The sequence below is a fragment of the Ambystoma mexicanum genome, chromosome 12, assembly GCF_040938575.1.
Source record: "Ambystoma mexicanum isolate Mex_15411 chromosome 12, UKY_AmexF1_1, whole genome shotgun sequence".
Taxonomy (NCBI): Eukaryota; Metazoa; Chordata; class Amphibia; order Caudata; family Ambystomatidae; genus Ambystoma; species Ambystoma mexicanum.
In genome coordinates, this window is record NC_090936.1 from 579,495,531 (window position 1) to 579,520,239 (window position 24,709).

Here is a 24,709-nt window from a genome sequence, read left to right on the forward strand (position 1 = left end):
GGCCTTAGCGGAGTATAGTAATACAATGGGAAGAAACAGTATGAAAAAGGTAAGTACTAGTGAACAAATAGAGAAAGAAAACTTAAGTACCAGTGGCAACAGCAAGTGTGTAAATCACCTTATTGATCATTATTAGGAGAATGAGGACCCAGGTGAGTACAGGAAAAGGTAGTAAGGGACAGTCTTTTAAAATAGATAGCATTCTTTCCCAAGAAAGGTGTAAACAGGTGTGAGCACAGAATAGTACATACATGCGAGTATGGCCATATCTATTGAAGAGAAGGAAGAAGACTTTTGGATGGAAGGTGGAGTAACCTTTTTCTAAATATGGTAAGAGAAAGTATTAAATATGAATACCTGGTAAATGCATGAAACTGTAGAGATAGGCACAACATTGTATGCCTATATGCCAAACTTGCATGCACTTATAGGATCAGTGCTTATTTCCAATATCATGGGTAGGTAAGATTAGTGCAGGTAGGGCGAGATAAAGTCTTAATTATGTCTTAACAGAATAAATACAGCAAAATAAAAGAGACCGCGGCCCCACGCCATCAGGAGGAGGACTATAAAAGTATAGGGATCATTTTCAGCATAGCAGAAAAGATTAAAACCAGGCCTGCAACTACATTATGATAATTCAAAAAATGGTGATTGATTAAAAATGCACCATCATTTCTATTTTCAAAGAAACAAGTTTACATTATATTTGGCCAAAGATACAAAGAGATGACCCCAGCAACATCGTGTTAAGGAAAAAGTAGGACCATTAAAGGCCTATTTTAGGGAAATACTGTTTGCTTTGCTATCTTTTCATGACATTCCCTCTATTTTGGTTTCTGAAGGGAGCAAGAAACAATGTTAGTTATGGATGCGCCAAGAAGAAAGAAGAGGGAAGCGTCTGAAGAAGACAACATCCTTTATTTGAAAACAATTTAGGGAATTTACTATGTTGTTTGTTTTGTCTTTTATTATTTCTATCATAAAGAAAGGGACAATGTAACTCCAGTGGTGTGAAGAATGACACAACCACAGAGAACATTTTTCCTTTGTCACTTAGAAAACAAAAAGCACTAAGAAGGATAAAATGGAATGTGAGCCCATGAAAAGGTGGGGTAAGTGAAAGTAAAACAACTTATGTATGTGCTTTTTGGTCTCATGTCATAGACACACTCAGGTATCAGCATATATGAACATAGGTGACACTAAGGTATGATTGAAAGGGAGAATAAAGCTGCCATTCTATTATATTAGAAAAAGAGGGAAGTCAGTAACAATTGTTTAGGAGGTAGGAGTGCTTTAAAGAAAAGGGTACTGTAGACATAAGGTTTAGGTTTTAGGAGGAAGTACAGTACTGACGATGAGTGCACAGAGTGTGTTGCCTGTGTCAGGTGGACACATTGCTGCAGTCTTTCCACAAGCTTTACTGTGAAGGAGGAGCAGCTGAGCATAAAATCTCCCCCTGCAAGTGGAGTGACGCGAAGTGCAGAGAGTGTGTTGCCTGTGTTCCCTGTGGCCTCGGGACATCAGCGGCTCAACCCTTCCTGTGACCGCCTACTCAAGTGCATGGAATGGGCCAGCATCAGAGGTTTAACCCATCTACTGCACTTGGCCGTGCCTACTGATAGCCTGATGGCCACCTGGACTCTAACGGGAGCCGTTCGCCTCAAGATATGTGTACCATTGATAGTATGCAGCAAGACGCGTAGAAATACTGACTCCCCAGGTTGCTCATGTAACGCAGCAGCCTACCTCGAGTTGGTGGGGCAACAAAGCTACCCCGCTGAGTGCCGTTTCACAGCTAGACCCCAGAAAGCGACCGGAGCTGACAGCCGACAGCCGTAAACTGACTCTAACACAGAAACTCTTAATGGGGGAAAGAGGGAGAAGGACAAGGCTCAAGGGATGGCACCAATTTTCATCCCCCATAGCCAAACCCACAATAAAAAAACACAAGCCCCCAAATTAACTTTGGTAGGAAAAAGATTCTTCGCTGCTAAGCGGAATGATCGCCCACTACCAACCTCTCCCGGGAGAAAAACAATTACTCTTACCTGTGGGGGGGCTCACACCTAGAGGGGGATGAAGAACCACCTGATCTGGACCTTTTGGCAGGTGCATGCCCCGAGTTACAGTCCGAAAAACCAACACTGACACCAATCAACTCCAGTGGAGAGGCGGCAAAAAGGTGAAAATCCCTCTAAAAAGGTTCCAACCAGAAGTGAAAACCTGGCACATTTCGGTGGAAGAGATGGCCAGGAAGAACTGTACACAGTGAAGGGGGCCGGACAGGGAAGTGAAATCACCCTGGCCTCTAGTAGCTCCACTATGGTGCCTTCGCCCCACAGTGCTTTACTTCCCCCCTCCCAGCTCAAGACTCTACCGTCGTGTGTAATCAGCTGCAAGACCATATGGGGTGGCTCCCCACGGGTGGTAGAGGCAATGATCCATGGGGAGCCTCCCCCCTGCTAATTCCACTCCTCGCAGCCACAATGGAGAGACTAGTCGAGGTTTTTGGCCCAAACAGAGAGAGTATGGACCTGCCCCAGCCGCAAGAAAAGAAGAACGAAACCAGCAAGGAAATCAATGCATCTGAACAAAAGGCCCCTCTGAATTTGCACAAGAGGGATAGGATGGGGCCCTCAAAGAACCTGTCCCTTTATCCCGATGCACATAAAAAAATTACTTCTATCCAAGAGCTAAGCACGGGTGTGTGGGAGGGTGAAATGACGGCCTCCCACAACACCTCCGAAGCAGAGTTCTCATCTTCGTCAGACTCTGAAATCAGGTATACAGAAGCAGGGAATGACTGCAGACCCCAGAGGGAGCCCAAAGGGAGAATAGTCCCTGTAAAAATTACTCAGTGAACACTCAAGCAACCCTCATGTTAACCCTGATTGTCTCCTTAGTCCCATTCCTGAAGCTTTATGAGACCATAAGTGACAACTTTAAAGATCAGCCTACACTTACGGCTATGATCAACTCAAAACTAATTTATTTTGAAGCCCTTATGAAATCTATAAGGGATAGCTGGGAACGGAACATGGCGGCTGAAATTCAACACAGAAGGACTTCATGACTTTGCTGAAAGAGGTGCAAGATGAAGAAAACCTGCTACTGAACCTTTCTATAGATATCTTGAAAGCAACCATCCATACAAAAGAGGGACACACTTCCCAACTGAATGTCAACCAAAGAAGCGATTATGCAGCAAGTTCCCTGAGAAAGAAAACAGGGCTGTGCAATCTGAACGAAACAAGCACACTGGCCAATCTTACAGTAAGATCTTTACAGTAAGATTCTTACTGTGGATACTGCAAAATCGATCTTTGAAGTGGAAGCTGAAACTAAAGTCCTAGATCCCTGGGTAAGCGAGCCGAATACATTGGAAATAGGCATCCAGGGAACCCAGCCAAGGGTGCCACCACCTAAACCGGCCCACCATGAAAGTATGACAGAGGTTGCCTCAATTGACACATCAATGAGAATCCACACACTCTAAGAGGATTTACGACAAAGTTAGGTGGCGGTCCCAGGCTCATCGCCCCTTAGCTTTTCAATATTCAGCGCCAAGCCAAAAGAACATGAACGCCTTCAAAAATAAAACCTGCAAAGGAAAAAAAAAACAAGAACGAAACATGGCCAAAGAGAGACAAATCAAATGGCGCAAGGTGTTTTTTAAGAACCCTAAAATTGGACATAAGAGAAAAAGCGAATAAGGGCCTACCAGCTGTTGATCACTTAAGTCATGACCTAATGAATAGCAAGAAACCATCTCCGGTTAAATGTCATGATTTGGACAAGGACGAACAAGTAGAGAGAGATCTCTCAGCCTTAGCCTCTGACCAAGAACAGGACCTGATGAAACCATCCATATATTTTTTTTTTTTTTTTTAAAAACTTTTTTTATTATTTCAACCAACAAACAATACAGACCAAATATACAATACAGTATACCGTAATACAGTTTTGAATGTGTATCGCATGCAATTTGATCTCCAATCCCCAAACCCACCCCCCCTACGAGCCCATCAAGTCTGTTTACTCTATGTTTGCGCTGCGCGGTGCGGTACATTCTCCATTGGAATCCGCCAAATCTGCCATCGTTCCAAACAGTTCCGATATCAATGATTTCCAAGCCAGCAGAGTTCCCACCTCTTCTCCCCCTCCCACCACACTGGACTCCTGCCACACCACAGTCTCTGCTTCCGCCCACTTTTGCAGTTCCCTCCACCATATCTCCACCTGTGGTTTATGACAAGCCTTCCACCCCATGGCAATCCTCCTCTTAGCCAGCACGTATGCCAAATCCTTCAGTTTGTTAACATGCTTCAGTTTTTGCGATCTAGGGAACCCCCCAATAGGCAGGCCCAAGCTGACTCTACCACCAGCGTAACTCCTTTGTCCGCCAGTTTCGCCGCTACCTCGCCCCAGAAGCGCCCAACCACAGGGCAGGACCAAAACATGTGTGTCATGTCTGCCTGCTCTTCATTGCACTTGGGACATGCCTGTCTGCCCGCATTTTTAAACCTTGATATCCTCAGGGGCGTCATATACGCCCTATGCGTAATGTATAATTGTATTTGTTTCAGCCTAGCATTTCTCGACACCTTCTGATGATACCGCAAAGCCCGCTCCCACATCCTATCTTCCATCGGGGCCCCCACCTCAGTTTCCCAATCTAATCGAAGTTGTACTGGTTCTTTACCAATCTTAAGCATCAGCATTTCATACAATCTTGAAATCTCGTGCCCTCCCTCTGTCATATCATATATAGTGTCCACGATACCATCCGGCTCTGCTTCGAGTATAGTTTCGGGCCAAGCCCTCTTAATTTCCCACACTAATCTATGATATGTCATATATTGACCTACGTGTAGACCTGTTTCCTCGCCCAACGCTTCCCAGCTTATGATGGCTCCCTCCCGCCAAACATCTCCCATCGTTGCCAACCCCGCTGATTCCCAGTGGGTTCTAATTCTCCTCCGCAGTTGCTCATCTCCTCTCGCTAGCGCCACCAGTGGTATCTGCGGGGAGCACGGGGCCGGGATTTCCATCATCTTGCACGCGCGGCGCCAGATCCTCCACCCAAGCAACATCATTTTGGGGAGCCCCTTCATGTCTGTTTCAGATAGCCAGATCATTTCCTTTAAGTAAAATGGGGCGCAGTCTGTACTAAACAATCTGAATTCGGGGGTACTTTCATCCGAGAGCCATTTCGCTACGTACTGCAATTGGCTCGCTATATAATAGGCCTCATAGTTGGGGAGCCGTATCCCCCCTTTTTCATAAACGTTTTGCAGTTTCCACAATGCCATCCTGCACCTGGTTCCTTGCCACAAAAAGTCCCTACATATACTATTAAGCTTGGCAAAAAACTTCCCAGGTATGAGGTGTGGAATGTTTCCAAAAAAATGCAGGAGCCTAGGTAAAACCACCATCTTAAGCATTGCGCTACGCCCCATCATGGCTAGCGGCAGCTTCCCCCAAAATTGCATGCTTTTCTCGATTTTCCCCACAGCTATCTCCGTGTTGTGTCTGTGTTCTTGTTCAACCGTATGATACACATCTATCCCAAGGTACCGAAAGGAAGCAACAGTCCAAGGAACCCGCAACACCGGCAGCTGGTCTACGGGGAGTCCCCTATAGTTACCTAGCGGGAAGATTACAAACTTCTGAGGATTCACAGCTATCCCAGACAACCCCGCATACCGATCCATAACCTCCAAGATATACTGGAGATTCTCCTCTGGGTACTTCAGATACAACAGCATATCGTCTGCATATAGAGAGATCAAGTGTCGCTCCCCACCCACCTCTATGCCTATAGTGTCGTACTGCTGTCTAAGGTATATGGCTAAAGGCTCCAATGCCAATATGTATAACATAGGGGACCATGGGCATCCCTGTCTGGTACCTCTGCCTAACCTCCATCTCTCTGAAATCACTGTTCCCGTCTTAACTCTGGCGAGCGGCTCACTATACAGCATCTTCGCCCATCTTACATATCCGGGCCCCATCCCATATTCCGTCAAAGCCGACAGTAGCCATGGCCACTTGACGGAATCAAAGGCCTTTACAGCATCCAGGGACACTACCGCCATGTCACCCTCCTTATCCCCCGCCCATTCAATGACTCGATGTAATCGCCTATGATTGTGAGTTATGTTCCTGTTGGGAACATAACCCGTCTGATCCGGGTGTATGAGCTTGTCTATGACTCTTCGCAGTCTACTCGCCAAAACAGCCGTTAGTATCTTGCTGTCGTGATTCAGCATTGACAGCGGTCTATAGGAGCCACAGCTGTTCCCAGGCTTATTCGGTTTAGGGAGCGGTATTATGACTGCTTCCCTCAGCGACTCTGGCAGCCGTCCCACCTCAAACGCTTCATTTAGCATATTCAGCATCGGAGGGAGCACTTCTGCCATGTATGCTTTATAAAACTCGCTCGGGAACCCATCCGCACCTGGGGTTTTACTAGTTGGCAATTGTCTCACCACCGTTTCTAGCTCCTCCAAAGTGATTGGTGCATCCAGCTCTTCCCTCTCCTCAGCACTTATTCTGGGCAGACCTATGTCTTCAAGCGTTTCCTTTATTCTCTCTTGGTTATCCTCCTCAACATCCCCATACAGTTCTCCGTAATACATGGCAAATTCCTGATTGACTCCCTCCTGGGTATCCGCTACACTTCCGTCCTCCCTTGTTATCGCCCTGATGGTGGGTCTGGGGGTTTCGCTCTTATATAGCCATGCCAGGAGCCGTCCTGTTTTGTCCCCACCCGCGTGCTGCCGCTCTATGTATTTCTTATAATTCAGTTTACACAACCTATCCCAACACTCTCCACACGTCTGCTTAAGTTGAAGTACCCGCTCCGTATTTAAACCAGTATCACCACCCTCCTTTTGCGCTTTCTCTAAGTCCCTCTCAGCCTCTTGTAAATCAGCCAGGACACCTCCTTGCAGGCTTTGGGACTTTGCTATGGCCACGCCTCTCAGCACCACTTTAAAGGCCTCCCATAACGTGCACGCCGAATCTACGCTGCCCGTGTTCTCTTCAAAGTAATTTATGATCTCCTCCCTCACCTCTTCTTTAAACACGGGATCTTTGAGCGCCTCCGCTCGGAGCCGCCACGTCGGGATCCTTGCCCTTGGAGGGCGATATTGCCAGCTAACAACCAAGGGCGAGTGGTCCGACAAGACCCTCGCTTTATATTCCGCCCGCACCATCTCCGTTATTAGGCCTGACGTAACGAAGACATAATCTAGTCTAGTGGACAGCTGTTGCGGGGCCGAATAATGAGAATACTGTCGTTCTTGGGGGTGCTTCATTCTCCATACATCAGTCAAGTCAAAATCATTGAGCAGCGCTTGTAGCACCCGTGCCGCCGGGGCAGGTTTTTCCCATTTCTGATCTGATCTATCCACCCTTGGATCTAATACACAGTTAAAGTCCCCCCCCCAGAGTACCGCACTTCCCATGCACATACCAAGTTGAACACTCAGGGTTCTGAAGTACGTTGCCGTATTCTGATTGGGAGCGTATGTATTTATTACACTTATCTCTCTGTTCTCTACCATGCCCCTGAGTATGACCATTCTCCCTTCCGCTTCAGCAATTTCCTGTAACACATGAAAGGGGACATGCGGGGCCACCCAGATAAGAACCCCTCTAGCATAAGCTGAGTATGTCGAGCCCACCACCACTCCTTTCCATTTCTTCTTAATCATTTCCAGTCTCTCTTTCGTCAAATGGGTCTCTTGCAACAACGCAATATCTATTTTTTGTCTTCGCAAGTATAACATGACCTTATTTCTCTTCAAATAACTGTTTAGACCCCTAACATTCCACGTAATTATTTTAAGGTCCCCCATGGCTTGTTATGATTTCCGCCCCCATCCCACCCGCGCAGTCCACTGCTCGTACCCGGTCTCGTCTATTTAGGCTCGTATCCCAATTCAAACTTCCCTTAACTTCACACACCCCAAACACCCCTCCCCTCCCGTTATCAAACCCCACCACACCCAACTCCCCACACCTCCCTCCCCCCATCCTCCCACCTAACCCCCATATCCCTTTCCCCAACTGTTGCCCAGCTCCATCCCTGGATCTCAGGCTCCCCCGCATCTAGCACTTTCTTGGCTGTCGCCTGTACTCGATGCCCCGCGGGGTGAGGCCGCCCTACTGGCTGGCCTACTAATACCAATACGGGGGGATAGGGTGCCCGCATCCTGTCGCTCCTGATTGCTATAAAACTCTGCACGCTTAACTGTACAATTACCCCATATATATGCACTTCACTCTATTCAAGTCCTCGCTTGCGCCCACGTCCATGGGATCTACTTCCAGCGCCGCCCGTACCCAGCACTACCCCTTAGCCATAGCCATGCCCCACAGTTCTATTGGATACCCCTTGCACATCCTGTCACTCTACATGTAGTGTCCCCCGCCACTTATCGTGTTATTCTTGCGCTTGATCCGCTTCCTGCTCCGGACAACCCTGCAGGTCTAGCCAGGTCGTCGCTTCTTCGGGCGTGTGGAAAAAAAACATCTTGCTCTTATGCATTACTTTCAGTTTCGCGGGATACAGCAACATATATTTGATCCCGGCCGCACGCAGCCTTCTTTTGATCGTCACATAGCTGAATCGCTGCCTTTGGACCAGCATTGTGTAGTCTGGATATGCCGTGATGGCACACGACGCCCTCTCAATGGTTCCTCCTTTGCGGAAGTATTCCAAAATCTTCTCACGATCCTTATAATTCAGTATTTTAGCTATTATAGGCCGGGGGGGAGCCCCCGGTTGTGGCTTCCTCATGAGGGCTCTGTGCGCACGTTCCACCGCAAACCCCTGCGAGAGTTCTGCAGCCCCTATTTCCTGTAGGAGCAAATTCTCGATATAGTCCGTCGGGTCCCGTCCTTCCTCTCCTTCCGGCAGGCCCACCACACGAATGTTGTTCCTCCTCGCTCTCCCTTCAGCCTCCTCCGCCCGAGTCTCCAGATTGGCTACCTGTTGTTTGAGCACGTGGATTTCTTGTACGTTGCCCGTGCTAGTGTCCGTGTTGATTTTCACGGCGCTCTCCAGGCTACTTGTTCTCTCCGCCAGCCCCCTCACGTCTTGCCTCAGCAGGGCAACCTCTATGCCCACTGCGTCCATTTTGGCCTCCAGGGAAGTGCGCAGGTCCGACATCGCTGTCCCCCATGAGTCTCGCAGCTCCGTTATAGCCGCTAGTATCTGTTGTTTGTCAGTGGCTGCAGCGCCCTCCCCTGGTACCTCTGCTTCTTTAGACGCTATGGCCGCCGGAGATTGCTGCGTCTTGGCGAATGTTTCCATCGTGGATTGCTTAATCTTAGTTCTAGCTTCAGCCCCTCGCCCCGACATCTTGCAGCTTTCGTTATGTACCCGGGTTGCTAGTTCCGAGTGGGCTGTGTCCTCCCACGTATCCGACTTGCCACTGCGTCCAAGAGACCGCACACCATTCACAGCTATTATGCCCAGCTTTGGCTCAATGCCCCCGTGTCTTTTCTCTGTTGCAATTGCTTATCTTCCGGGGCTAGCGAATGCTTGCAGCGTCCCCTTCAAAGTGGTTTCGCACCCGGTGTCAGGATGCCAGGCTGCATTATGCCTGTGTCCTCGCACTGCAGGCCCTAGACCTTCCGGGGCCTTAAACCGCCGTCGGGACCATTGCGGGCCGTGGCACTTGCTCGCCGGGCATTCCTCTGTTCACTGCCGCTATTTTATTGTTTACCATTTCGCCGCGCCGGCTCCCGATACAAAGTAGCGCATCTTCCGTTACAGTAACTTCAGCAGTCCGCCGATGCGCTCAGACTGTGCCTGAACCATTCACACATCTATCCATGTGCTCTGCGATTAAGATGTTCTGCTGAAGCGTGCATTTTCTTTCGGGTCACCACATCGGATCACGGAGCTTACGGATAGTGCAGCCTACTCCATGGCTGCTTGGCCACGCCCCTCAGAGTGCTGATTAATTCGTGATCAAATTCACAGAATGCCCCAGTGAGCGTTCGGCCACCAGTCCCCTGGTCCCCACTGTGTTGGTGTCAGGGAGGAGATATCTCCTCCCTGTAATAAGCAGCACTGCACCCCAGGTGTTTCCTCCTCTGGTTCGTCTGTCCCGAGGGGGTACTCAGCCCTCCCAGACACGGTAATTTCTGTCTTGCAATAGTGGCACTGCGTGAAGAACTGGCGCTGGTTGCCCTTCCCTCCGTGCAGAGGGGACAAAGGAATGACCTCAGGGGAGCCGTGCAGCTCCTGTTCTACAGCAATGCTCGCACGCGGGTGCCCTTATATACTCTGGGCACTTATTTTGTGCACCCCGGACCTCCTCTCCCTTCGCCTGCATCCCTCAGCAGCCACATGCCGCCCGAGCCATCAGCCGCACTTTCGTTTTCACGGAAGAGCATCCGCGCATTTGATTAGCGCTCGAGGGCTGCATGTAAACGCTCGCCCAGCATTTACACGTTGTTAGAGGGGGAGGGGGCCGCATAGGCTCCAGTCAACGGCCCCTCACTTCTTCCGTGTTCTGCCGCCTCACTCACGGCCCGATTTCGCCTGATCACATATATTCCGTATCGGGTCGCAGCTCTGCTCCCAGCGGCGAGAGTTCCAACAGTTTCAAACAACAATGTTCGTCTGTGCCCTTGTGCTCGCCGCTGCAGCTTACGCTGTTGATCATGCAGTCGCGGCCGCTCGGCCATTGTCCTCCGCCATTTTGGATACTTCGTTGCCAGCCGCCACACGTTTAGGTGTCAGTTTCTCTACCGCCGTTCATCCAAATTGTCTGTTATCTTCAATGGTGGAAGGGCATCCATTCACACGCCCGTGCTTTCATTAATAGGGTAAATCGTCCATTTTTAGCGTGCGCATTTTCGGATCAGCGTCGGATCACAGGAGCAGCTCTCAGCAGGCACGTCCCACTACATGGCCAGTTAGCCACGCCCCCGAAACCATCCATATATGATGAAGACAACAGTAATATAAATTCGAGCATGGACAAGGCCGTGGAGGGAGCGGCCGCCTCGTCAAATCGTACAACACGGCCTGTGGAGATACAACCACGAAAGCCACTTCCGGATTTAGCCAAAAGCCGAGTATTTATACCACTGGCTGAGAGGAGAGCCAGAGCGTTAAAAAAAGCAGTGACCATAAACCACTGGTTGAAGAAAAACACAGACAAGTGACCAGCAGACAGTCTGAGTCGGAAGATAATTTTAGGCATATAACAACTGCACCTCCTTCCGAACATAGGATTGACTATAATAGTAAAAGTGTTGAGAATGTCAGGAGACCCAGCCAGGACCCCGATAACAAAAGAAGGGCAAATGCAACTAGCTGCAATGTCCTTATGTTGGAACACATCCTAAGTATTGAAGACAGAGTAATAGTAAACCAGAAAAACAGTCTTCGTTTGTTCGACCATGTTCCTAATCTAACGTCCATCTCGTCTTGGGACATAACTGTGGTGGAATTCCATACGGAAGAAAAAACGGACAGTGTTAGTCTACATGTCTCCTCTTATTTTGTATGTAACCAAATTTTGGCGGCCGCTCATGACATAAGATCTTTAGGTTTTGGAATACATTAATTAAAAAAGGGGAACTATTTGACTATGCGAGCAGAGAACAAACCAACAAAGATGAATAATGACAAGCTTGCATGTAAACTACAAAAACCTTCATTAAAACATACCAAAAAACAATTTTCAGATCTATCTTCTGACGAGGAAGATGAAAAACCCTGTTGAGCTAACAAACCCCTAAAAATTACCTTCAACACATCAAGCGGGGTTATCAGCACCTCTTTTGTAACAAGAAGACGGGATGTGACAAACAAAGTAAAAGAGTACTCATGGGTCTGGTTGGTGGAAAGCTTGGCTTCAAATTCTGAAAAGTAGTACCCGACCTGCGAACCAAGAATCAAGGCGAAAATAGTTTCTTGGAATTCACAAGATTTCAAACATCTTTTTAGCGAGACAAGTGCAGACCTGGATAAAGCCAATATACCTTGTATGCAAGAGACATGGCTGAGGGAAAAGCTACTAATTGATGGTCTTTCTGTTTATCTTAACCCAGCCATAAAAGGCAACTAAGGGTGCCCAAAATCAGGCCTTTTAACTGCCATAAGAAATAGGCTAGATTGGAAGGTTCAAGGAAATCAAACCCCAACCGCATTTATTCAACAACTGCTGATCGACTTGGGGAAAAATGCATCAGAGATTGGCAATTGGTTGTTACTTATGAATATCTACTGGAACCCGGCAGAAAGAAATATGTCTAAATTGATCGACCAAGTGACCAAGCTGATAGATCGAGGACAAATAAAGTATAGAAACTTGAGAGTCGCTATCTGTGGAGACCTGAACATAAATTGTTTGGAGTTTGACAGTAGCGCCAAAGCTGAAGATCAAATCCTATGTACATCAAAGAAGAGTAGGACAATTGCTTGGTTGAAGGCCATGGAAGAAAGAGACCCCCACATGTTGAATGGGAACACACCGGGCGATATTCTCTGCTCTGCAACATGGAGAAGGGGAACTCAAACGGCCACCCTATACTATTGTTTTGACTACCGGAACATGATAGACAAAATCATCTCATTCAGCGTGGTGAAGACTGACCTATGCAACCATGACAAGGTCCAAATAAATTGGATCAAAACCCCAAAAAGAAAACTAGGGAGAAATATTGGCTGGGTGGAGTTGACTCTGGGAAGAAACAGGCTGCGGATAGGAAGTAAGGAAGTCTCGAGACAGAGCAACTCCCTTCCTGCAGCCATAAAGTCCACCCAAAAGGGATGGACTAAACAGTAGTATTCAGCAGCTTTATGGAGAAGAATTCAACTGCAGGAAAACCACATTTCCATCGAACGCACACGTATGATCAAAAAATAATGGAACAAAGAAGGGAACTAAGGAATGACATACAAGCCTTGAGAGGCCTGCCAAAACTGATAAAAGGAGAAATGATAAGGAGACAGAAACAACGCTATCGAAATTGGCTGAAATCCTACAAATCGAGCCTGGCACAGTCAGACGGGAAATTCATGCTACAAGTGCTACTAAGGAACAAGTCTAGAAACTTCTGGGAAACAATAAACAACCTTGATTCCCTTCAGGAAGCACTTCTATGTAACCCTATACCATAAGAGGTCTGGGTGAGAGACTATACACAACTCTATAGCACCCTAGGCCCCCGATGATGACAGAGAAGGAGGTAAGCGATACGTCATGGAATATTCAAATGGATAGAGAGGAAATACTAGCCTTGATTAAAAATGCAAGCAGTTCCCAAGCCTCTGCTCCAGACACTTTATCGTACATGTTAAAGACAAACCCTGACCACTGGGCAGACTTTTGCTACGTCTTATTTAAACACGTCTTGACAGCTGCAACGATTCCGCTGAGTTGGAAAAGCACCATCTTGGTCCCAATCTTTAAGAAGGGGGAGCGTATGGACCCTTACAACTAGCGGCCAATCGCCTAACTTCATGTACTTTGAAAACTATTTGCATCAATGCTACTTAAGAGGCTGAATAAATGGTGGTAAAAACAGAAAATTATGACAGGAGACAGACGGGATTCGGGAAGGGAGTCAGATGCAACGTCAATTTGCTCTTACTTAACAACCTGAAAATCCAAGCACTGAAGTCAGGAAGAACCCTATACCTAGCCTTTATTGAATTGAAGCAGGCATTGGACAGTGTGGATCGTAACCGCCTCTGGGAAAACATGAGAGCTTGGCAATGTCTGGAATATCTTTTGTTGCCTATTATTGCCCTTCATGAAGACACAGGGATTCAAAAGGAGCTAACCAAAGCAGGGAAGCTATCCGCAAAGATTGCTGCACAAAATGGACTGAAGCAGGGTTGCTTACTGGCCCTGGCACTTTTTGGATTGTTTATTTCAGACCTGAAACATGCCTTGAATGTGGCAACTATCCGTCCACCTAGGGTAAATGGCGCCCCTCTATGATGGATGATCTATGCAGATGATTTAGTGCTTCTGGCACAAACTCCAATAGGCCTAAAACAATTCTTAGAAAACTTAAAGAAATATACAGAAGCAAATGGCCTAGAAATAAATGTTGGAAACTCAAAAATTGTAGTGATGTAGAACTTCAGAGGTAGAAAAAAAGAAACTTCTGCTGGCTCCTGGGCACAGAGCTGATGAGGGTCGAAAAAGTCACAAAATATTTGGGAACATACATCAATGCCAACAGATGATGATAAGCCCTGAACCATGGAATTAAGAAGGAAAACAAAGTGTTTGAGGGCAGAGGCCCAAGCGATTCATAACCGTTAGGGCAGATTTTCACTGCTCCCAATTATCCAATTCTATAAACAGAAGCTAATTTCGGTTCTGACCTATGGAACAGAGAGCGCCCACAATATCACATGGAAGCTATGGGAAGGGCTAGAAGGTTTGTTTTGGAAAAAGATTCTTGGCCTCCCAAACTTGCTATCAATTGCTACACTAAGATGGGAACTGGGCCTTCTCTCGATGTATGGGAGGATTGTGTGGAACTCGCTAACCCTTTTAAGGAAAATAATCATGGAAGATAGCCCGGCTCAATACAAAATATTTAGAGAAATACCTGGGTATAAAGTCTACGAGGTAATGAAACTATGGTTCTCAAGCTGCAGTCAAATACTGGTTGACATAGACTCAAGTGAACTTCAGTTGAAACTAAACCCGGGAAAGGTAAAAAATCTCTGGTGTGCTGATTGGAACCGAACAGAAGAATCGATGGGAGCCTCTAAACTGGGCAAGATGGCCAAAAACAATAGTAGGTTACTGAATGTGGTACCTAAATACCTGCCAAAATTCCCTAACCCGATACAGAGGTCCCCATTTCTTAGATTCAGGCTAAATATTTTGCATACTAAAGAAATTCTATTTGCAAGAGGCCAAGACGGAGCATCAGACTCACTGTGTATATTCTGCAAATAACATACTGAAAACCTAAAACATCTACTACTGGAATGCACCACACTGAGAACATGAAGATCAAGGCATTTGGGACCTCTAATTGCAAACTCCCCAGTGCTGGACATCGACAATTGGTGGGAACGATTCTTATTTTTGGATTGCAGGGGCAGGCGGAGGGAAGGTTGGCTATTCTACATTTTTTAACTTCTTGGGGATGCCAGCGATAGGAGGATGGACGAATGTGGCCGGGTATTATGTAAATTAAGAAGAAAATACAAACATTGCAAGAAGGTCACGCAATGGACTTGAGGTGGTAATGATGTTCGATTACCAGGGCCGTTAGAGAAATGCATTGGTTTTGGCCTCCTGGGTGTTCCACCGTTTCCTCCTCACCCTTACTCTTCTACTTCAAATTTTAGACCTTTGGGTTGCTTTGTGACTAAACCAACCTCTCCTCCCTCCCTCCTTTCCTTATATTTGATTTGGAGTTTGTTGTTTAAAACAGTTAAAATGGGTGGTAAATGTTTGTAATAAACTGCATACTAATAAAAAAATAAATCTACTTATTTTTCAAGAAACTCATAAATGGACAGGCAGTAAACACACCCCAGGTGATTGAAGGCAACCGATCCTACAAGCAGGGAGAAAAAGCCCTCATTGACACGAAAAGGGTTTTTGAGGGACCCAGCCAGATGCCCAGTTGCGACTTAACCTAAACAATAAAGGAAATGACAATCTTTCTGGGTTTTTTATGTTTTATTTGTAACCACAACGTCCCTTTCACGACTTTTCTTCACTGAATATATATACATATACATATATATATTTTCAAACGAAAATTAAGCCCAAACGAAGGCCAAATCTGCGGAATGCACCCCCAAGAGCAGCCAGTTCCAGAGAATCCAGTACTTAGCAAATAAAGGGCTGCACGGCAAAGATCAGGTAGCACCAAATGTTCTTTATTAATAGAAAGTGCATAGCAAAGGAGAACCTGAAGGTTACAATGACACGTTTCGCAATCTACTGACCGTTTGTTCACGATAGTAGGGTAAACACAGAAAATGGACTCATTAAAACACAATACAAACTCTATGGTTGCAATGTGTAGAGTGTCTTGTACACCACGTAACTCAAAATGTAAGGAGAAAAGCAATTGGCCATATTGTAGTGACCAAGTGTTACCTCATATCGACCTTAATAGTCTCAAATAAAAACATTAAATAGAATGCTGAGCTGCAAGCGGAAATTTACAGATTAGATTATTGCCGCTAACGCCACAAAGTACACCAAAGAGGGAATAGATCAGAGAGACGACAAATACCTCACAAAACCCTCAAATGGTCGAAATGCAAGATAAAGTATTATTAAAAAATAATAATAATACCCGTTGGACAGAAGGAAGGAACCGCACAAGCATAAAGTAAAGAACGCCTTGTAAATGCAAAATGCAAATAGCAATGGCAGGCTGCATAGCACCTTACTATAATGTATAAAACATGAATATGTAATGTGCTTAAGAAGGTGTGGTGCGATGTCAATAGCATGCCTTCGAAAATCTAGAATGTAATGAAATCTGCCCCAAAGAAACATAATAATGGGGCAAACTCACAAGTATATTGCCATCTCTCATCTAAGGACCCTCTATGTGAGGTGTACACGTGCGCTAATAAAATGACATCAATGTATACGCCTAAATCATTGGTAATCACAATCTAACCTATACATTGAGTAAACATCGTGTATAAGATAGGGTACAGAACGGGTCGAGTCAAAACATGTGTAGCAATATTAGGGAAGGGATAAAGTGCTTAGAGCATGCACAATAGTGCAAAGTGCAAAGTGCCAAGAACAAAGTGCAAAGTGCAAAATACATAGCAGCAATGGTACGGAGGGTAAAGGTAAACAGGGTACAGGGAAAGGAGAAAGGGGAAACAAGGGGAAATGCATGGGGATCAAAATTTCATTCTTTATAGCAAAGATAATATGCATAGTGCGCTACGTCCATGGGTGCACTGTCTGTGTAGTCACAGGATTAGAAAACCAGCATAAGCTCCCATAAAAATACAAGGAGGATGGCAAAAGGGCATGCAACCATGGACAGCTAGAGAATGATAAAAATATGGATCCACAGTAAAGTGCAAAGTGCATAGACCTTAAAATGCCCCAATTCAAGGGGCACACACCCTTCCTGATATTCCTTAGATTTCACCTGAATAATGCATACATGTTATATAGGCCTGTTTACTCATAGATTAAAAATCCACATATGAAAAATAAACAGAAACGAAAAATGAAAATGCAATATACATACATATCCATAGTACCCTAAACATACAGTTAATGATTTCAAACTACGAGACAAATGCACACGAGTAGACTGCGTCTAAAAGAGTCCAAAAAACACTGTGTAAAGAACAGTATGATTCATAATTATCAATCTAAAAAGATAAATATACTCCCTACTAAAATACAAGTTAAAACCAGATAATAATACCAAGCAGGCGAACATAATTTATGAAAAAAACCACCATCAGAAAAGTATCAAAAAAGTATCAAGGAAGTGTCCAAGCCAAAATAGAATAATAGTATTAACATCAGGTAAGTGAAGACTTGTATGTCAGTGAACCCAGAAATGCAGCAATAATACATACGAAAATTACATAAAAATGTGTGCTATTAGGTTCCCAAAAAAGTATATAATTCTTCATCTAGATTGTGACCCCTGGGTTTCTTGGTCTCGAGGACCAAAATAGATTTAGTCTCCAGTTGCCTCAGCAATAATTCTCGATTGCCTCCTCTTGCTGACTTGGGCACTGCAAGAATCCCAAAGAAGGAAAAACCCTCGAGTTTGCTGTCATGTTGGGACTGAAAATGCAAAGCCATTGGATAGTTGGAATCAGTGTTTCTGATGGCTCGAATATGTTGAAGTATCCTTAGTTTCAATTTGCCTTTGGTACTGCCCACATACCACTTGTTGCAAGGACAGTTAAGAACATATACCACATGATCAGTATCGCAAGTAATTCTGGATGCGATCTTAATGTTAGTACCCAAGATGGGATGGGTATAATGGGTCTTGTTGGCAGCATGAGTGCATATATATGTACACAAACACACACACAATGCTACCTTGCTTGTATCTTGCTCTGAACTTTACTTGTGGAAGAACCACTACAGTGTAGTGCTCATTGTTCAGCCAAGTCTGTATCGTTACAGGACATAACTATGCTTACCAACTTCATACTTTAAACATTGATCCATTTATTTCTTTATTTTTTTCTTTATTTTCCCTTTAGCTCAATCCTTCTGCAGTGTATGCTGACACCGCACTAAAGTGGATTCCAGGATTTTGTAAAGAAGGTGCATTTTTTCGTTTAGGAATTGAGAATGACACCATTAGGTTTTATATTCGTTTTACTTTTATTGTCACCATGCATTTCTTTCTATGTGACGTTTAGGTACTCCAAATTGTTTCTTTTTTAATTGGCACCACCAAGTTTAGCTCTGCTTGCTATCAAGTATGAGTCATCGACCAGTTAGAATTGTTTTGGATTGATAATACACGTTACTTCTGTTGTTTTGATAGAAGTTGGATCCTAATTAGAATACAATTATGTTGCTCATTTTGGTTACAGTGATCACCCTGATTAAAGGCAAGGGTCTGAAATGCATTGCCACAACTTCGGTTCTGACACGGAAGTAGTTTGTGTTAAAGGAGCTTGTCTAATAAAGGATGGTCCAACACAGCATTGAAGAACCTTTTGGGGAGTGTACATCATCATGTTTACATAAGTGTTTTCAATTAATGTGGTATTTACTACCTGGGTGGAACCAATATTGGTGGTATTCTTTCCACAATTTTTTCATATATGAAATTTTTCTGAACAGTGCCATTCAGGTTTTTGGTGACCACTACATACAAGAATTCCTACCCAACACTAATTGTGTACATGTATTTAATGTAAGGTGATGGCTGCTCCAAACTACTTGTAACGGCTCGAAGTGAGACCATTCCTGTGTACAGGGGCCCTCAGCCCTGATAACTGTGAGGAGAAGGAACGTTTCCATGGCTCTCCTTTGCAGCACCTTGCTGGCAGCAGTATCTGAAAACTAGAGGTGAAAGAAAGGGTCTGCTGATATCTGGGTATCCGATGCAGGCTCATATTGGCCTATAGGACAATAGACCAATGCCCGAACCAAAAACGCAAAATGCTAGTGTGTGCCAGTCAAGTAATCTTTCATATTATGCACTATTCTAGGATACGTCAATTTGGAATATCGCAGTACAGGGTTCAAATCCTCAACAAAACAATTTAGTATGTGACAGTAAACCCTCATCACTGCTCTAAATTGTAAAGATACAGAGACGTTTATGAAAAAGAATTGTATACAGAAATGCAAGTGTTCATAGCATGAATCAGCATTGTATTTACATAACAACCTGTAACAATAAATATATATTTAGACTACGCAAGTTCCACAGTACATAGTACAATGGAAGAACATCTCCGCAAATTGCTTAAAGCACAGACAATCAATCAAAACAGATAGGTGCCAAGAGGAGAGAGTTGCAAAAACGTTTATAATATGACAATTTTTTGTAGTGTATACAACATTCACCCACATAGGATAGTAGTATAAAGTAAATTGTTCATATTAGCAATTGTAAGGAATACATCCAGTGTTCCAACTATAAAAAAAACATGCTAGGTTCAATGCATCATTCATACCATGCGGTTCAGCGGCATTAAGCCTGTCAACCCAGAAGTCCTATCATTGTTCCATTTTCTTTGTAGTACTCATGGTTAAATGTTTTAGATCAATAACTTCTAATATTTGGAACCTCATTTGAGAAATGTAATGTCCTTCCTCTTGAAAGTGTTTTGACACATTCACACCACATCAACTCTGTTTCAAAATCATGCTATCTACACCTTTGCATCCTCTGATGCATCTTCCCCTACCTCTTCTACCCCCACAGAGTCACAGCAATCATGACCGACGTCCTCTCTCGCCTAGACTACGCTAACTCGCTCTACGTGGGTGCTCCTGCATCTCATCTCAGAAAACTCCAAAGGGTCCATAAGACTGCAACTCGGCTCATCCTAGACTCCTAGACAAGGCCCAAGAGAACACATCACACCGACCCTCTGTGTCCTCCACTGGCTCCCTGTCGGGCGAAGGGTGACCTTCAAAGCCATGTGGATCACCCACCGTGCTCTGCACAAGACAGGTCCAGAATACCCACAACACAAGCTCACCCATTACAAACCTAATAGAAACCTGGGATCAGGCACCTCACTCTGTCTGCTCATCCCTCCTTTCAAATCGACCAGAATAGGGGATCCTCCTTTTCCGTCCAAGCACCCACAATATGGAACACGATTCCCTGTAGCATCCACCGCTTAGACGATCACCTTGCCCTCCTGGAAGGCCCTCAAGACCTAGCCCCTATTCCCACGTCCTGACGAACAACAGTGCACCTCCGGCTATTTAACTCTCAGCCACATAGGATGAGGCATCAATGAGTCCCTCAAAGTATGTACTGAGCAACGCAAGAAAGAACCCAAGCAGATCACAGGACATGCACCACACCAATGAAAAAAGAAGCCAACCAATACGCACAGATACGTATCACACTTCATGTCAATGGAAAATAGTCACAGCCACCCACCCACATGCATCTGCAATCATACACCAATTGAAGACACATTGCACAACACCCCTGTCATTAGAACACAGCTAAGTCCCACAATAGGAATTCGGTCTAGCTGAACACATAACAAGTCTCCTGGACTTGCAAACTCTCCCGACAACCTCACTGCACCCATCCACAAGCCAGCTGGACATGGTTCACTAGCAGGGGCTTGGCCACCACTACCTACTTTCATACTAGCCAAATGCACACAAGCATGCTAACCACCTCCGACGAGCTTCCCATATGCCGGACTTTGGTCCCCAGAGAGCGTTCACCTACAGCTCTTTGAGACCATACCAATGGGAACATTCACTACACACATGCCACATTACATTACAGATGAGTTTTGTTTGTTAGTCTGAACAGTCAAACGATGATCGTTCCATCTAGTTTTTGTTTTTCTAGATGTTTGACCAACATAATATACCCCACAAGGGCATCTGATTGCATAAGGACGTTCGTGGTATCACATCTGGCAAAGTTCTTATTTTGATTTTTTTCACTTGTGTTGGGATGGAACACCAAATCACCTTTGATCACAACAGTTGTTGCAAGGAACGGTGCCTCTTCTGCTAGTGTTAGGTTGTGTCTTTGTTTAATAATCTGCGCACATTGATAGATCACATACATTGCTGCAAGTCACCTACTTTCTTGTCACATGATGTGCCCATTTCTGAGAATGCTCTTCTTGATCTTCTCCCTCCGTATACAGCATTTAGACACATAGACTAATGATGATTCTTGACTTTTTCCCACATTATGTAGAAGAGATTCTCCAGTTTCTAAATTGACTCTGTGCTTCATTCAGTTCCTCACAAGAGTACTCCCATTCCACAAATGTTTGCGTTATTTTAGAAAGCTCTTCAAGACATCTGTTTTCATCATTTACCGTCCATTTTATCCTCAAAATATGTCTATGTGGGAGACTTTCAATAGTGTTTGGTGGACGAAAACTAAGATGATACGATATGTTGCTACAGTTTGTAGGTTTACCGAAGAGGTATGAGTTGAAACCAGGCCTGTTCGGTTCAACTTGTACATCAAGAATGCTTATCCCCTCGTTTCCTTCATCAGTGTCATCACTATAAACAACAAGGACAAGGACACACGTCCGAAATGCATTGGCCACGGCTTCTGTTTCTTACACTGAAGTAGTTTGTGTTAAAGGAGCTCCTCTAATAAAGGATAGTGCAACACAACATTGATAGAACCTTTTTTGGGAACTTAGTGGAACATGTTTACATAAGTATTTTCAATTGATGTAGTATTTACTACTTGGGTGGAACCAATATTGTTGCAATTCTTTCCCCAATTTTTTCATATACACACTCTGGGCCGTGTCACGGATCATCTCCCTCACTTCTCGTTGGTTCTCTGACCTTGGGGCTGGAGCAGCTCTGTCACAGTCCGTGGTGGGCAGCAGCTCAGGAGTGGGCCCAGCTACCTCAGCTGAGTCCCCTAAACTATCACCTCTGAGTGCAGGATAGTCCAGGACACAGGGCGAAACACCAACATCAGGGAAAGCGTAACTCAGAACACAAGTGGAGGCAGGAACAAGCAACCTGGAAGAGGGTTTGTCAAGCACAGGGTTATGCAGCAATAGGCTCATATGGTAGGGGCAAGCTAGGTATGCCAAACCAGAGCATGGCTCCATCATGGGAAAATAACAATGGCGGATCAGAAATGATGCGCCAAGTGCCAAACTTACTGTGAGGGTGCAATAACTATACATTTTCAGCACAAAGTATATGACTGGAAAGTGAGAGAGAAAACATTGAGACTGGAATTAAAATGATGTAAATCCGAGCATAGGCAACAGAGTTACACAATGTTTTATGATAAAATCGAGTGCATTACTTAAACATCCACACATGTCAGGAGCATCTCCATGGCAGCATAATGTCACAGGATGGACCATCCCCCTTCTCCTCCAGGCACCAGGGTATCTGAAAAACATCTCAATGTAAGCATAGGAGAACAACACATGGCAGAAAGAAAGGTTTTCAACAAAGGTTTTCCAATTGAAGTGACAAACGAGCAAACAGGGTGTGCATACAGAGGCCAAGGAAACTTGGTGGCTCTGAAGGGATTCAAAGCTCTGAGTGGAGCAGAGCAGCAGCTCTGCTGAGTCTTTGTCCATTGAAACATGTTGCTGTCCACAGTCCATTCAAAGTTATGGCTGTCCATATAGTTCAACGTATAATTAAATCACGTTATTTCTCATCATTCCGCTAAAGCGAAAACACAGTTAATACTGTCTACATAAATGGTTCCTACTCTTAGTGCAGGACTTGCCTGACTGCAGTTTCAGACTGTGCGTACTGGTACACCGCAGTAGGACCAGCCTGCCAGAGTTTGGGGACCCACAGCTCACTGCCTCTGTATTGCACACATACTGTTGATAGCATCTGTATTTCAAAGGGGACTACATACAGCTTGGACCAGGGCCCCAAATGGTGTAAGACTACTTTTCAATTAAATCAATGAGTATTTTGGGCCAGATATAGACCAGTAGCACCCACCTATGACACAGGCCAGTTTGGATCAAGTCGAACCTATCAGTCTTCCCATTTGCTGCATTGCATCAGCCAAGACAGCAGATCAAGACTGTACCTCCAGAGGCAGGAGGGGAGAGATGGGTGATGTGACAGCTGCATGCTGTAGGATAGCTACCTCTATGTTAAAACAGGGATATGGTGGCAATGCACAGCAATCCTTTCTGAAAGGAAGGGAGCTGTTCCAGGGTTCACTGAGGGGTGCCTGTGGCTAGGATCGGTCTTGGATCACCCTTGCACATTATCAGAGCAGAAGGTGAGGCCTTTAAGAGTGGGTCATTTCTTTTGGGATGAGCCTTAGTCAGGGAGTACATGAGACAAATACTAGGCTGGATCGGGGTAAACAGAATTGAGATCCAGCTGATGGACTTATACAGATACATGATCAGGTATTGGGATGGGCAGGTTTGGAGAACTTTCTAGTACTTGATGTCCCAATGCCGACAATATTGTGGATAGTGTAGCTAAAGTGGACCTTACGTAATGATGATGATGATGCTGACCTGGTTCCTAATTATATTTGATGGGTTATCTCATGTTATGTGATATTGTAAAACACCTGACTGCCATTGTTATGGCTTCCAAGCACTGTGGGATGTCTGCAAAGTTTGTATGCTATAGTCTCAACATCACATGATAAAGTGTACCTTACTTTTGAAGAAAATAACAATTGATTTGGTAGATATCACTAGCACTGCAACATCATCTTTAACAGTTGTTACATGTTGGTTGGGGAGCACTGCGTGTTTAACAATGGCATGTGTTATGAAGTCACTAGGCCCCACCAGAAAAGGAATACTGGTGTACTCGGGGGGGAAAAGAGGGAGGCAACCAGGCTATCATGTGGCCCATGGTGGCAACACATGGGGGATCCAACAGTGCATGCCCAGTCCTCCCCATGATGGCCAGAGAAGCCCTGTGCACATATGCCCCCTGCAGATTTCCATCGAAGACCCTATAGCTGTGGAAGAGCTCAGGCACATACGCACATAAAAATAAATCAGAGGGAAAAACAAGGTTAGTAGAACCAGGAGTAAAGTGGGACATACAGCGCGGCTCGATCCTGATGGACAAAACCTCCTGTAGATTACAGACTGGGCCTCTAATCAAAACCTACAGCAGAGACAGGAATTCGAATTTAATTCTGGACACTTGATCACAAATTTCAGCCCTCAGTGAAAGGTGACTGGTCATAAAGAGGAGAGCCAGTTCCCCATAAACCTGCCAGGCAAAGTGCCAGCTCACCAGAGACAGTTTCTCATGAAGATTGCAGGCAGAGCACTGGGTCAGGAAGCAGCCATAACATTCCTACCTGGCAATAACATGGTGGGCCTGGGCAGGACATGGTCACAAAGAACCTTTAGTAAACTCCCATCTCCTGAGGTCAATAAGGGGGACAGGGGGTGGGGGGGGGTTACTCACAAGGCAGGCAGGTGGCTCATAGTGCCAGAACTCCATTAGCTTTGTGAGAGAGAGGATGGTGTTCTGGAAAGTTGGTGTTACTGAAACCG